We start from the raw sequence: 15,342 nt of genomic DNA, 5'->3' as shown, positions 1-15,342 counted from the left end.
CAGCGCAACTCTATGGAATTACTACTGGGCACTTGTATCAATACATCGGCACGTATGCGTCGGCCAGGCGCACGCGTGAGGGAGTAAAAATCGTGGGTGACGCGTGCGCGTTGGCCATGCACGCGCGTTGGAGTACGTTTTACCAAAAATTTTACTAAGTTAAAAAGTTGTAGAATTATATTTTCAAACCCTAAACTTCCAACACACATAACTTCTTCTACAAAATTCCTTTTTCAACCATAGCTTGCATGATAACCATAGCTTGGTTCAAACCACAATCCTCGTGGGATCGATGATAAACCACTATTTTATGGTTTATCTTGTACTCAATTGAGTGGTTTTTATTAACTCTTTACCCACTTATTCATACTATTTGCATGGTTTTATATTTCCTTCCTAATTATGTGTTTTGATTGAAAACATGCTTCTTTGATCTTATATTTGCTTATTATTAATCCTCTCTTATTACCATTAGATGCCTTGATATGTGTGTTAAGTGTTTTCAGATATTATAAGGCAGGAATGGCTTGGAGGATAGAAAGGAAGCATGCAAAAGTGGAAGGAATACAAGAAGTTGGAGAAATTGCTAAGCTGTCCAGCCTGACCTCTTCGCACTCAAACGGCTATAACTTTAGCTACATAGGTCCAAATGACGCAGTGGCGGAAATCAGCGTGTTTGAATTCTTCTCCAGCGATTTCTGGGCTGTTTCTGACCCAGTTTGCGGTCCAGAAAACACAAATTAGAGGCTATAAAGTGGGGAAATACATCCATTCATAAACAGGCTCTCATAATTCACTTCTCATGATTTAGATTAGTTTTGAGAGAGGTTCTCTCCTCTTTCTCTCTTAGGATTTAGGACTTCTCTTAGTTTTAGGAGTGACTCTCAATCCCAGGTTCTTTATTTTTATTTAATTTATGAACTCTTCCATGTTACATATAATTTTCTTAATTAATGTTATTTGAGGTATTTCAATTCATGATTGCCTTTTTTTTCTCTAGAACTATACAAGGTGGCGGACAAGTCTTCAACTTTAGCAAGGTTAGCCTTTCCTCATCTCATCTGTCACCTATGCAATTCAGCTGGAGTTGTCATAGAGGAAGACATCCTCATTGAAGAGGACAAGCCCATCACTAAAAAGAGGATGGAGCAAACAAGAGAGCCCACTCATGGACCTCGACAAGAGCATGAGGGAATTCCTCATCATGAAATCCTTGAGATGCCTCAAGGGATGCACTTTCCTCCACATAACTATTCGGAGCAACTCAACACCTCTTTAGGAGATTTGAGTTCCAACATGGAGTAACTAAGATTGGAGCACCAAGAGCACTCCATCATCCTCCATGAAATAAGGGAGGACCAAAAGGCCAAGAGAGAGGAGCAACAAAGGCAAGGAAGAGATATTGAGGAGCTCAAGCACTCCATAAGATCTTCAAGAGGAAGAACTAGCCGCCATCACTATGGTGGACCCGTTCTTTAATTTCCTTGTTCTTATTTTTCTGTTTTTCGATTTCTATGCTTTATGTTTTATCTATGTTTGTGTCTTTATTACATGATCATTAGTGTCTAGTGTCTATGTCTTAAAGCTATGAATATCCTATAAATCCTTCACCTTTCTTAAATGAAAAAAAAAAGATGTTTTCTGAAAAAGAAAAAGAAGTACCTGAATTTCGAATTATATCTTGAAAATAATCTAATTATTTTGATGTGGTGGCAATACTTTTTGTTTTCTGAATGAATTCTTGAACAGTGTATATTTTTGATATTGTTGTTTATGAATGTTAAAATTGTTGGCTCTTGAAAGAATAATGAAAAAAGAGAAATGTTATTGATAATCTGAAAAATCATAAAATTGATTCTTGAAGCAAGAAAAAGTAGTGAAAAACAAAGCTTGCGAAAAAAAAGAAGAAAAAAAGAAAGAAAAAGAAAAAGCAAGTAGAAAAAGCCAATAGCCCTTTAAACTAAAAGGCAAGGGTAAAAAGGATCCAAGACTTTGAGCATTAATGGATAGGAGGGCCCAAAGGAATAAAATCCTGGCCTAAGCAGCTAAATCAAGCTGTCCCTAACCATGTACTTGTGGCGTGAAGGTGTCAAGTGAAAAGCTTAAGACTGAGCGGTTAAAGTCGTGGTCCAAAGCAAAAAGAGTGTGCTCAAGAGCTCTGGGCACCTCTAACTAGGGACTCTAGCAAAGCTGAGTCACAATCTGAAAAGGTTCACCCAGTTATGTGTCTGTGGCATTTATGTATCCGGTGGTAATACTGGAAAATAAAATGCTTAGGGTCACAGCCAAGACTCATAAAGTAGCTGTGTTCAAGAATCAACATACTGAACAAGGAGAATCAATAACACTATCTGAGTTCTGAGTTCCTATGGATGCCAATCATTCTGAACTTCAAGGGATAAAATGAGATGCCAAAACTGTTCAGAAGCAAAAAGCCACTAGCCCCGCTCATCTAATTAAAACTAATCTTCATTGATAATTTTGGAACTTATTGTATTTTTTCTTCTTTTTATCCTATTTTGTTTTTTAGTTGCTTGGGGACAAGCAATAATTTAAGTTTGGTGTTGTGATGAGCGGATAATTTATATCCTTTTTGGCATTATTTTTATATAGTATTTAGTATGTTTTAGTTAATTTTTATTATATTTTTATTAGTTTTTATTCAAAAATCACATTTCTGGACTTTACTATAAGTTTATGTGTTTTTCTGTAATTTCAGGTATTTTCTGGCTGAAATTGAGGGACCTGAGCAAAAATCTGATTCAGAGGCTGAAAAAGTACTATAGATGCTGTTGGATTCTGACCCTCCTGCACTCGAAGTGAATTTTTTAGAGCTACAGAAGCCCAATTGGCGCTCTCTCAATTGCGTTGGAAAGTAGACATCTTGGGCTTTCAACAATATATAATTGTCCATACTTTTCCTAAGATTTGATGGCCTAAACTGGCGTTCAAAGCCAGCCTAAAACTTTCTGGCGTAAAACGCCAGAACTGGCACCAAAACTGGAGTTAAACGCCCAAACTGGCACCCAAGCTGGCGTTTTACTCCAAGAATAGCCTATGCACGTGAAAGCTTCAATGCTCAGCCCAAGCACACATCAAGTGGGCCCCAAAAGTGGATTTCTGGGAAATCCTAGCTAATCCAGAGACAAATGTGGGAAAAAACATGGTTCAGGAATTCTACTCTAATCTGTGGCAGACAGACAGGCAGAGAATAGCTGGAACCGCATTCTATGACTATCGAACTCTGGTCAGAGGGAAGATTGTTCACACCCACCCTGACAAAATAAGAGAGATCTTCAAGCTACCTCAACTACAAGATGACCTGGACTCCTTTAATAGGAGAATGATGAGACCAAATAAGGGCTTGGACAAAATTCTAGAGGACATATTCCTCCCTAGAGCCAAATGGACAACCAACACAAAGGGTGTCCCAAACCAACTCAAGAGAGGAGATCTCAAACCAGTCGCCAAAGGCTGACTAGACTTCATTGGGCGTTCTATACTGCCCACTAGCAACCGCTCTGAAGTCACCATCAAAAGAGTAGTGATGATTCATTGTATTATGTTGGAAAAAGAAGTAGAAGTTCATCAGCTGATTTCTTGTGAGCTTTACACAATTGCAAATAAGAACTCCAAAGATGCCAAATTGGCTTATCCAAGCTTAATCTCTCTGCTATGTAAAGATGCTGGGGTAAAAATGGGAGTAGATGAGTGTATCTCAGTTGAGCAACCAATCACCAAAAAGTCAATAGAAGGACAAGTACAGGACAACTCCATCAAGAGGAGAGCACAGGAGTTCCTCCTGGAAATTCCTCAGTTTGAATATTGGGGGTGCCTAGAAGCATCTATCACCAAGTTACAAGAAGCTATGGATCAACTGAAGGAAGAACAGCAAAATCAAAACAGCATGCTCTGTAAACTACTTAGAGAACAAGAAGAGCAAGGGCGTGAACTGAAGAAACTGAAGCGCCAGAAGCTATCTTTTGAAGGGCCAAGCACCCCACAGACTAAAGAGGCATCTACCTCCCAAAATAAAGGTTGTTGAGTCCTAACTCTGTGATAACCTTTTATCCATTTTAAGAGTACATGAGTATTAGAATTAAAGTCATTTATCTTTATGTCTTTAATTTCCTTTCTTTTATTACTAAGTGTTTGCTCTTATGCCTATTTTATATTATTTCTATTAAATAATAAATAAAGATTAGAGTCTATGCCTTAAAGTTATGAATGTCCTATGAATCCATCACTTTTCTTAAATGAAAAATGTTTTAATTACAAAAGAACAAGAGGTACATGATTTCGAATTCATCCTTGAAATTAGTTTAATTATTTTGATGTGGTGACAATACTTTTTGTTCTCTGAATGAATGCTTGAATAGTGCATATGTCTTTTGAAATTTTTTGTTTATGAATGTTAAAATTGTTGGCTCTTGAAAGAATGATGAAAAGGAGAAATATTATTGACAATATGAAAAATCATAAAATTGATTCTTGAAGCAAGAAAAAGCAGTGAATACAAAAGCTGGCAAAAAAAAAGAGAGAGAAAGAAAAAGAAAAAGCAAGCAGAAAAAGCCAATAGCCCTTAAAACTAAAAGGCAAGGGTAAAAAGGATCCAAGGTTTTGAGCATCAGTGGATAGGAGGGCCTAAAGGAAAAAAATCCTGGCCTAAGCGGCTAAACCAAGCTGTCCCTAACCATGTGCTGGTGGCGTGAAGGTGTCAAGTGAAAACTTGAGACTGGACGGTTAAAGTCGAGGTCCAAAGCAAAAACAGAGTGTGCTTAAGAACCCTGGACACCTCTAATTGGGGACTCTAGTAAAGCTGAGTCACAATCTGAAAAGGTTCACCCAATTATGTGTCTGTGGCATTTATGTATCCGGTGGTAATACTGGAAAACAAAGTGCTTAGGGCCACGGCCAAGACTCATAAAGTAGCTGTGTTCCAGACTCAACATACTGAACTAGGAGAATCAATAACACTATCTGAATTCTGAGTTCCCATAGATGCCAATCATTCTGAACTTCAAGGGATAAAGTGAGATGCCAAAACTGTTCAGAGGCAAAAAGCTACTAGTCCCGCTCATCTGATTGGAGCTAAGTTTCATTGATATTTTGGAATTTATAGTATATTCTCTTCTTTTTATCCTATTTGATTTTCAGTTGCTTGGGGACAAACAACAATTTAAGTTTGGTGTTGTGATGAGCGGATAATTTATACGCTTTTTGGCATTATTTTTACATAGTTTTTAGTATGATTTAATTAGTTTTTAGTATATTTTTATTAGTTTTTAAATAAAAATCACATTTCTGGACTTTTCTATGAGTTTGTGTGTTTTTCTGTGATTTCAGGTAATTTCTGGCTGAAATTGAGGGACCTAAGCAAAAATCTGATTTAGAGGCTGAAAAAGGACTGCAGATGCTGTTGGATTCTGAGCTCCCTGCACTTAAAGTGGATTTTCTAGAGCTACAGAAACCCAAATGGTGCGCTCTTAATTGCGTTGGAAAGTAGACATCCAGGGCTTTGCAGTAATATATAATAGTCCATACTTTGCCCAAGTTTAGATGACGCAAACTGGCGTTCAACGCTAGTTCCATGTTACATTCCGGCGTTAAACGCCAGAAACAGTTTACAAGTTGGAGTTAAACGCCCAAAACAGGCTACAACCTGGCATTTAACTCCAGAAACAGCCTAGGCACGTGTAAAGCTCAAGTCTCAGCCCTAGCACACACCAAGTGGGCCCCAGAAGTAGATTTCTGCACTATCTGTCGTAGTTTACTCATTTTCTGTAAACCTAGGTTACTAGTTTAGTATTTAAACAACTTTTAGAGATTTATTTTGCACCTCATGACATTTTCACGTTTTACATTGTATCTCTATGGCATGAGTCTCTAAACTCCATGATTGGGGGTGAGGAGCTTGATGAGTGGATAATTTATATGCTTTTTGGCATTGTTTTTAGTATGTTTTTAGTATATTTTAGTTAGTTTTTATTATATTTTTATTAGTTTTATTTAAAATTCACTTTTTTGGACTTTACTATGAGTTTGTGTATTTTTCTATGATTTTAGGTATTTTCTGCCTAAAATTGAGGGACTTGAGCAAAAATCTGATTCAGAGGCTGAAAAAGGACTGCAGATGCTGTTGGATTCTGACCTCCCTGCACTTGAAGTGGATTTTCTGGAGCTACAGAAGCCCAATTGGTGCGCTCTCAATTGTGTTGAAAAGTAGACATCTTGGGCTTTCTAGAAATATATAATAGTCCATACTTTGCCCAAGATTTGATGGCCCAAACCGGCTTTCTAAGTCAGCATAGAAATTCTGGCGTCAAAACACCAGAACTAGCATAAAAGCTGGAGTTAAACGCCCAAACTGGCACAAAAGCTGACGTTTAACTACAAGAAAAGTCTCTACACATGGAAGCTTCAATGCTCAGCCCAAGCACACACCAAGTGGGCCCGGAAGAAAATTTCTGCATTAATTACCTAATTCTGTAACCCTAGGCTACTAGTTTTCTATAAATAGGACCTTTTGCTATGATGCTTTACATAGACTTTCATACACTTTGATAGACCTTTTCACGTTTGGGGGCTGGCCTCACGGCCATGCCTAGACCCTTTTGTTCTTATGTATTTTCAACGGTGGAGTTTCTACACACCATAGATTAAGGTGTGGAGCTCTGCTGTTCTTCATGAATTAATGCAATTACTACTGTTTTCTATTCAATTCATGCCTACTTCTTCTCTAAGATATCCATTCGTTCTTCAACTTGATGAATGTGATGATCCGTGACACTCATCATCATTCTCACCTATGAACATGTGCCTGACAACCACCTCTGTTCTACTAGCATTGGCTTGAATGCATATCTCTTGGGTTTCTAATCTAAGATTGGAAGCTTTGTGGTATAGGCTAGAATCAATTGGCGGCCATTCCTGAGATCCGGAAAGTCTAAACCTTGTCTGTGGTATTCCGAGTAGGATCTGGGAAGGGATGACTATGACAAGCTTCAAACTCGCGAGTATTGGGCGTGTGACAGACGCAAAAGGTTCAATGGATCCTATTCCAACATGATCGAGAACCGACAGATGATTAGCCATGCGATGACAGCACATTTGGAACATTTTCACTGAGAGGAAGGGAAGTAGCCATTGACAACGGTGATGCCCAATATAAAGCTTTCCATGGAAGGGAGTATGAATGATTGGATGAAGGCAATAGGAAAGCAGAGGTTCAAGAGGAACAAAGCATCTTCATACGCTTATCTGAAATTCCTACCAATGAATTACATAAGTATCTCTATCTCTATCTTTATTTTATATTTTATCCATCTTTTAATCATCAAATCTCCATAACCATTTGAATCTTCCTGACTGAGATTTAAAAGATGACCATAGCTTGCTTCAAGCCGACAGTCTCTGTGGGATCGACCCTTACTCACGTAAGGTTTATTACTTGGACGACCTAGTGCACTTGCTGGTTAGTTGTGCGGAGTTGTGATAAAGAGTTGAGATTATAATTGTGCGTACCTAGTTGTTGGCGCCATTGATGATCACAATTTCGTGCACCAAGTTTTTGGCGCCGTTGCCGGGGAGGGAACGAACAACAATTTCGCATTTGTTTCCGGCAACAACAGTGCCAAGTTTTTGGTCCGACAACAACACCAAGTTTTTGGCGCCGTTGCCGGGGATTGTTCGAGTTTGGACAACTGACGGCTCATCTTGTTGCTTAGATTAGGTAATTTTATTTTATGTTTAAGCTTTTTACTTTTTATTTTCGAAAAAAAATTTTCTATTTTGTTCTTCAGAGTTTTTAAGAATGAATTCTAGAGTTTCATGATGATTTGTTGAAGTCCGGCTGGCTGTGAAGCCATGTCTAATCTTTTGGACCGAGGTTTCAACTTATCATCACAAGAGCTTGTTTATTTCTATCAATTTTGCTATTGTGAGCAATGATCTGCTAAAGCTTGGCTGGCCATTGGCCATGTCTAGTGTTTTGGACCGGAGCTTTCTTTGAAAGCTTGGCTGGCTAGTAAGCCATGTCTAATTCCTGGACCGAAGTCTTAGACTAGCATTGCAATGATTCCTGGAATTCTTACTAAAAATTTTGAATCCCTTTATTTTCTTTTCCACTCAATTTTCGAAAAATCACAAAAAAAATTTTAAAAAACCATAAAAATAAAAAATATTCTATGTTTCTTGTTTAAGTCTAGTGTCTAATTTTAAGTTTGGTGTTAATTGCATGTCTTTATTCTTCTAATTTTCGAAAATTACATGCATTATGTTCGTCATTGATCTTCAAGATGTTCTTGATGATTTCCTTGCTCTAATCTTTAAATTCTCTTGTTTTGTGTGTTTAGTTGTTTCTCACATGCATTTTTCAAATTGTTATAGTCTTTAGTATACAAACTTTTAAGTTTGGTGCCTTGCATGCATTATGTATTTGATCTTAGTTTTCCATGTTTAATTGCATTTTCATTGTTCCTCATCATTAAAAATCCAAAAATTTTTCAAAATTATGTCTTTTCATGTCAATAATACAGAGAATTAAAGATTCAGAACATGCAGCAGAGGAATTACACAGAAAAAGCTGGGCGTTCAAAACGCCCAGTAAAGAAGGAAAACTGGCATTTCAACGCCAGCCAGGGTACCTGGCAGGGCGTTAAACGCCCAAAAGGGTAGCATTTTGGTCGTTAAATGCCAGAATGGATACCATTCTGGGCGTTTAATGCCAGGATGACATAAGAGGGAAGATTTTGTTTTTAATTCAAATTTTTTTCAAGTTTTCATAATTTTTCAAAATCAAATATTTTTCAAATCATATCTTTTTAATCATATCTTTTCAAAATCAATTTCTTTCCATTTTTATTTGTTTTACTATTTTCGAAAATTCTTGCTCCAATTCATGATTTAATTAAAAAATTTTCAAGTTATTACTTGCCTATTAAGAAAGGATCAAATTTTAATTCTAGAATCATATCTTTTAATTTCTTGTTAGTCAAGTAATCAACTTTAGTTTTAAAAACTTTCTTCTTTTTAATTTGATTTTCAATCATAACTTCTCAATCATATCTTTTCAATCACATCTTTTTAAAATTGATTTTCAATCATATCTTTTTGATTTCTAATTTCAAAAATCTTTTTCAAAAATCACTTAATTTCTTTCCCAACTTTAATTCTCGAAAATCATCAATCAAATTTTCAAAATTTCTTTTAATTATTTCAAAATCTTTTACTTTAATTTCGAAAATTCTTCCCCTCTTCTCACGTACTTCTATTTAAAGGACTAACACTCCTCCACTATCAACAATTCGAACTCTATCCCTCTTGATAAGTTCGAATTCTTCTCTTTCTACCTTATCCTTCTATTCTTCTTTTCCTCTAACACTTCAAGGAATCTCTATACTGTGACATAGAGGATTCCATACTTTCTTGTTCTCTTCTCTTTCATATGAGCAGGAGCAAGGACAAAAGCATTCTTGTTGAGGCTGATCCTGAACTTGAAAGGACCTTGAAGAGAAAGCTAAGAAAAGCTAAAGTACAACTCTCTGTAGAGGACCTAACAGAAATTTTCAAACAAGAAGAAGCCATGGCAGCCGAAAACAACAACAATGCCAACAAATGCAAGGAAGGTGTTTAGTGACTTTACTGCACCTACTCCCGACTTCTATGGGAGAAGCATCTCAATCCCTGCCATTGGAGCAAACAACTTTGAGCTTAAGCCTTAATTAGTTTCTCTGATGCAACAGAATTGCAAGTTTCATGGACTTCCAATGGAAGATCCTCATCAGTTCTTAGCTGAATTCCTACAAATCTGTGACACTGTCAAGACCAATGGGGTTGATCCCGAGGTCTACAAGCTTATGCTCTTTCCTTTTGCTATAAGAGACAGAGCTAGGATATGGTTAGATTCACAACCTAAGGAAAGCCTGAACTCTTGGGAAAAGCTAGTCAATGCCTTCTTGGCAAAGTTCTTTCCACCTCAAAAATTGAGTAAGCTTATAGTGGAAGTCCAAACCTTCAGACAGAAGGAAGGTGAATCCCTCTATGAAGCTTGGGAAAGATACAAGCAATTAATCAGAATGTGCCCTTCTGACATGCTTTCAGAATGGAGCATCATAGGTATCTTCTATGATGGTCTGTCTGAAGTGTCCAAGATGTCATTGGACAGCTCTACTGGAGGATCTCTTCATCTAAAGAAGATGCCTGTAGAAGCTCAGGAACTCATTGAGATGGTTACAAATAACCAATTCATGTACACTTCTGAAAGGAACCCTGTGAATAATGGGACAAATCAGAAGAAAGGAGTTCTTGAGATTGATACTCTGAATGCCATACTGGCTCAGAATAAAATATTGACTCAGCAAGTCAATATGATTTCTCAAAGTCTGTCTGGAATGCAAGCTGCACCAGGCAGTACTAAGGAAGCTTCATCTGAAGAAAAAGCTTATGATCCTGAGAAACCAGCAATGGAAGAGGTGAATTACATGGGAGAACTCTATAGAAACACCTATAATCCTTCATGGAGAAATCATCCAAATCTCTCATGGAAGGACCAACAGAGGCCTCAACAAGGCTTCAATAACAATAATGGTGGAAGAAACAGGTTCAGCAATAGCAAACCTTTTCCATCATCTTCTCAGCAACAGATAGAGAATTCTAAGCAGAGCCACTCTGAATTAGCAACTGTAGTCTCTGATCTAATTAAAACTACTCAAAGTTTCATGACTGAAACAAGGTGCTCCATTAGAAATTTGGAGGCACAAGTGGGTCAGCTGAGTAAGAAAGTTACTGAACTCCCTCCTAGTACTCTTCCAAGTAATACAGAAGAGAATCCAAAAGGAGAGTGCAAGGCCATCACCATGACCCACACGGCCGAACCTGGAGAGGAGGAAGAGGCAGTGATCGTCACTGAGGAAGACCTCAATGGACGTCCACTGCCCATGAAGTTCCCTAATAAGGAACCATGGGAATCTGAGGCTCACACTGAGGCCATAGAGATTCCATTGAATTTACTTTTGCCATTCATGAGCTCTGATGAGTATTCTTCCTCTGAAGAGGATGAAGATGTTACTGAAGAACAAGTTGCTAAGTACCTTAGAGCAATCATGAAACTAAATGCCAAGTTATTTGGTAATGAGACTTGGGAGGATGAACCCCCCTTGCTCACCAAGGATTTGGATGACTTGACTAGGCAGAGATTATCCCAAAAGAGACAAGATCCTGAAAAGTTCTCAATACCTTGCACCATAGGCACCATGACCTTTGAAAAGGCTCTGTATGACCTAGGGTCAAGCATAAACCTCATGCCTCTCTCTGTAATGGAGAAACTAAGAATTTTTGAGGTACAAGCTGCAAGAATCTCATTAGAGATGGCAGACAATTCAAGGAAACAAGCTTATGGACTTGTGGAGGATGTCTTGGTAAAGGTTGAAGACCATTACATCCCTGCTGATTTCATAATCTTAGAGACTGGGAAGTGTATGGATGAATCCATCATCCTTGGTAGACCCTTCAGAGCCACAGTAAAAGCTGTGATTGATGTTGACAGAGGAGAATTGGTCTTTCAAGTGAATGAGGACTCCCTTGTGTTTAAAGCTCAAGGATCTCCCTCTGTAATCATGGAGAAAAAGCATGAAAAGCTTCTCTCAATGCAGAGTCAAACAAAATCCCCACATTCAAACTCTAAGTTTGGTGTTGGGAGGCCACAACCAAACTCTAAGTTTGGTGTTGAGAGGCCATCATCATGCTCTGAGTATCTGTGAGGCTCCATGAGAGCCCACTGTCAAGCTACTGACATTAAAGAAGTGCTTGTTGGGAAGCAACCCAATTTTACTTATCTATGTTAAATTTCTAGTTTCTTTTGTTATTTTATGTTTTCTGTAGGTTGATGATCATGTGAAGTCACAAAAACAATTAAAAAAGCAAAAACAGAATGAAAAACAGAACACTCTGGAGGAGAAGCTTACTGGTGTTTAAACGCCAGTAAGGGTAGCAGAATGGGCGTTAAATGCCCAGTCTGGCACCATTCTGGGCGTTTAACGCCAGAAATGGGCACCAGACTGGCGTTTAACGCCAGAAAAGGGCAAGAAGCTGGCGTTAAACGCCAAAAATGGGCAGCAACCTAGCGTTTAACGCCAGGATTAGAAGAAAGGGGCATTTTGCACGCCACTTGGTGCAGGGATGAGAAATCCTTGACACCTCAGGATCTGTGGACCCCACAGGATCCCCACCTACCCCACATCTCTCTCTCTTCTTCACCCATTCACCAATCACCTCAATACCTCTTCCCCAAAAACCTCTCACCTATTAAATCCCACCATTCTCTTCACCACTCACATCCATCCTTCATAAAACCCCACCTACCTCTCCATTTAAATTCAAACCACTTTCCCTCCCAAACCCACCCATAATGGCCGAACCATACCCCCCTCTCCACTCCTATATAAACCCATATTCACTCCTTCATTTTCACACAACATACACATTACTTCTTCCCTTGGCCGAAATACTAAGCCCCCTCTATCTCCCCTATCTCTTTCTCTTCTACTCTCTTCTTTCTTCTTTTGCTCGAGGACGAGCAACACTTTTAAGTTTGATGTGGTAAAAGCATTGCTTTTTATTTTTTCATAACCATTTATGGCACCTAAGGCCGGAGAAACCTCTAGAAAGAGGAAAGGGAAGGCAAAAGCTTCCACCTCCGAGTCATGGGAGATGGAGAGATTCATCTCAAGGGTGCATCAAGACCACTTCTATGATGTCGTGGCCAAGAAGAAGGTGATCCCCGAGGTCCCTTTCAAACTCAAAAAGGGTGAATATCCGGAGATCCGACATGAGATTCGAAGAAGAGGTTGGGAAGTTCTCACCAACCCCATTCAACAAGTCGGAATCTTAATGGTTCAAGAGTTCAATGCCAATGCATAGATCACCAAGAACCATGATCAAAGTGTGAACTCGGACCCAAAGAATTGGCTTACAATGGTTCAGGGGAAATGCATAGATTTTAGTCCGGAGAATGTAAGGTTGGCATTCAACTTGCCAATGATGCAAGGAGATGCACACCCCTACACTAGAAGGGTCAACTTTGATCAAAGGTTAGACCAAATCCTCATAGACATTTGTGAAGAGGGCGCTCAATGGAAGAGAGATTCAAGAGGGAAGCCGGTTCAACTAAGAAGGCATGACCCCAAGCCCGTGGCTAGAGGATGGTTGGAGTTCATCCAATGCTCAATCATTCCCACTTGCAACCGGTCTGAAGTTACTATAGACCGGGTGATCATGATCTATAGCATCATGATTGGAGAGGAAGTAGAAGTTCATGAGGTTATATCCCAAGAACTCTACAAGGTAGCGGATAAGTCCTCCACTTTGGCAAGGTTAGCCTTCCCTCATCTCATTTGTCACCTTTGCAATTCGGCTGGAATTGACATAGAGGAAGATATTCTCATTGATGAGGACAAGCCCATCACTAAGAAAAGGATGGAGCAAACAAGAGATCCCACTCATAGACAAGAGCATGAGGAAAATCCTCATCATAAAATCCCTGAGGTGCCTCAAGGGATACATTTTCCTCCACAAAACTATTGGGAGCAAATCAACACCTCCCTAGAAGAATTGAGTTCCAATATGGGACAACTAAGGGTGGAGCACCAAGAGCATTCTATCCTCCTCCATGAAATTAGAAAGACCAAAGAGTTATGAGAGAGGAGCAACAAAGGCAAGGAAGAGACATTGAGGAGCTCAAGCACTCTATAAGATCTTAAAGAGGAAGAACTAGCCGCCATCACTAAGGTGGACCCGTTCTTTAATTTTCTTGTTCTTTATTTTCTGTTTTTCGAATTTTCATGCTTATGTTTATCTATGTTTGTGTCTTTATTACATGATCATTAGTGTCTTAGATTCTATGCCCTAAAGTTATGAATGTCCTATGAATCCATCACCTTTCTTAAATGAAAAATGTTTTTAATTGCAAAAAGAAAAAGAATTACATGAATTTTGAATTTTAAAGCAGTTTAATTATTTTGATGTGGTGGCAATACTTTTGTCTTTCTGAATGAATGCTTGAACAGTGCATATTTTTTATATTGTTGATTCATGAATGTTAAAATTGTTGGCTCTTGAAAGAATGATAGAAAAAGGAGAAATGCTATTGATAATCTGAAAAATCATAAAAATGATTCTTGAAGCAAGAAAAAGCAGTGACTAAAAAAAAAGTCATGCAAAAAAAAATATATGCGAAAAAAAAAGAGAAAAAAAAAAGAGAGAAAAAAAAGCAAGCAAAAAAAGCCAATAGCACTTTAAACCAAAACGCAAGGGTAAAAAGGATCCAAGGCTTTGAGCATCAGTGGATAGGAGGGCCCACAGGAATAAAATCCTGGCATAAGCGGCTAAAGCAAGCTGTCCCTAACCATGTGCTTGTGGCGTGAAGGTGTCAAGTGAAAACTTGAGACTGAGCGGTTAAAGTCGTGGTCCAAAGCAAAAAGAGTGTGCTTAACAGCTCTGGACACCTCTAGTTAGGGACTCTAGCAAAGCTGAGTCACAATCTGAAAAGGTTCACCCAGTTATGTGTCTTTGGCATTTATGTATCCGGTGGTAATACTGGAAAACAAAATGCTTAGGGTCACAGCCAAGACATAAAGTAACTGTGTTCAAGAATCAACATACCTAACTAGGAGAATCAATAACACTATCTGGATTCTGAGTTCCTATAGAAGCCAATCATTCTGAACTTCAAAGGATAAAGTGAGATGCCAAAACTGTTCAGAAGCTAAAAGCTAATACTGATCTTCATAGATGTTTTTGGAATTCATTGTATATTCACTTCTTTTTATCCTATTTGATTTTCAGTTGCTTGGGGACAAGCAACAATTTAAGTTTGGTGTTGTGATGAGCGGATAATTTATACGCTTTTTGGCATTGTTTTTAGTATGTTTTTAGTATATTTTAGTTAGTTTTTATTATATTTTTATTAATTTTTATTTAAAATTCACTTTTCTGGACTTTACTATGAGTTTGTGTGTTTTTCTATGATTTCAGGTATTTTCTGGCTGAAATTGAGGGACCTGAGCAAAAATCTGATTCAGAGGCTGAAAAAGGACTGCAGATGTTGTTGGATTCGGACCTCCCTACACCCGAAGTGGATTTTCTGGAGCTACAGAAGCCCAATTGGTGCGCTCTTAATTGCGTTGGAAAGTAGACATCCTGGGCTTTCCAGCAATATATAATAGTCCATACTTTGTGATGCCAGGGCATTTTGGCCAGTTTTACTGACCTTTTCTTTACTGTTTTTAGGGTAGTTTCATGCATTTCCTTAGGAAATAAGCTAGTTTTGGGTAGATATTCACTTAC

The 15,342-nt window shown here is 38.4% G+C and overlaps 1 non-coding gene across 1 annotated transcript; it reads right to left on the bottom strand.

Annotated features, from left to right (window-relative positions):
* Positions 1-9,989: 9,989 nt before the first annotated feature.
* On the bottom strand, positions 9,990-10,097 carry LOC112746088 (small nucleolar RNA R71). Its single transcript, XR_003173988.1, has one exon. It is a non-coding gene; the product is annotated as a small nucleolar RNA R71 (small nucleolar RNA).
* Between the last annotated feature and the right edge of the window lie 5,245 nt (positions 10,098-15,342).

The sequence above is a fragment of the Arachis hypogaea genome, chromosome 14, assembly GCF_003086295.3.
Source record: "Arachis hypogaea cultivar Tifrunner chromosome 14, arahy.Tifrunner.gnm2.J5K5, whole genome shotgun sequence".
Taxonomy (NCBI): Eukaryota; Viridiplantae; Streptophyta; class Magnoliopsida; order Fabales; family Fabaceae; genus Arachis; species Arachis hypogaea.
This window is presented reverse-complemented; position numbering and strand designations above follow the sequence as displayed.